The following is an 874-nucleotide window of genomic DNA, read 5'->3' as shown; positions in this document are numbered from 1 at the left end:
GATCCTGAACCACTAAACTTTCCTCCGGAGCCACCAATCATTCAAACAGATATTGTTGAGGAACGGACCATTAAAACAGAATCATCTAGTGATACCGATTCAACGAATTCAATTATGGAAGTAACGGAACCTCTAAGTATGGAAGATCGAATGAGAGCTAAACGCACGGGCCAATGTCACGCCATTATTAAGCCAGAAGTTAATGCGCCAGATTATGAAATCAAAGGACAAATTCTACACATGGTAACTAACCAATGCCAATTCAGTGGTGCACCGAATGAAGATCCTAACGAACACCTTCGTACGTTTAAAAGAATTTGCACACTATTCAAAATCCGAGAAGTGGAAGATGAGCAGATCTATCTCATGTTGTTTCCCTGGACTTTAAAGGGAGAAGCCAAAGATTGGTTAGAATCGTTACCTGAAGGGGCGATTGACACATGGGATGTCTTAGTTGAAAAATTTCTTCAAAGATTCTTTCCGGCATCTAAAGCCGTGAGACTTCAAGGAGAAATTGTTACGTTCACACAAAAGCCAAATGAAACATTATATGAGGCGTGGACAAGATTCGGAAGGATGTTGAGAGGATGTCCTCAACACGGTTTAGACACTTACCAAATAGTACAAATATTCTACCAAGGTGTCAACGTTGCTACACGAAAAGACATCGACATAACAGCTGGTGGTTCCATTATGAAGAAAACCGCAACTGAAGCTTACAAAATTATTGATAACACAGCATCCCACTCACATGAGTGGCACCAAGAAAAAGATATCTTTCGATCATCTAAAGCGGCTAGAGCTGATTCTAGCCATGACTTTGATTCCGTTTCCGCAAAAATAGATGCTTTCGAAAGACGAATGGAAAAGATGA

The 874-nt window shown here is 40.5% G+C and overlaps 1 non-coding gene across 1 annotated transcript; it reads right to left on the bottom strand.

Annotated features, from left to right (window-relative positions):
- Nucleotides 1-498: 498 nt before the first annotated feature.
- On the bottom strand, nt 499-605 carry LOC139903533 (small nucleolar RNA R71). Its single transcript, XR_011778347.1, has one exon. It is a non-coding gene; the product is annotated as a small nucleolar RNA R71 (small nucleolar RNA).
- Nucleotides 606-874: the final 269 nt, after the last annotated feature.

The sequence above is a fragment of the Rutidosis leptorrhynchoides genome, chromosome 3, assembly GCF_046630445.1.
Source record: "Rutidosis leptorrhynchoides isolate AG116_Rl617_1_P2 chromosome 3, CSIRO_AGI_Rlap_v1, whole genome shotgun sequence".
NCBI lineage: Eukaryota > Viridiplantae > Streptophyta > Magnoliopsida > Asterales > Asteraceae > Rutidosis > Rutidosis leptorrhynchoides.
The sequence above is the reverse complement of the archived record's forward strand: the minus strand, read 5'-3'. Positions and strand labels throughout refer to the sequence as shown.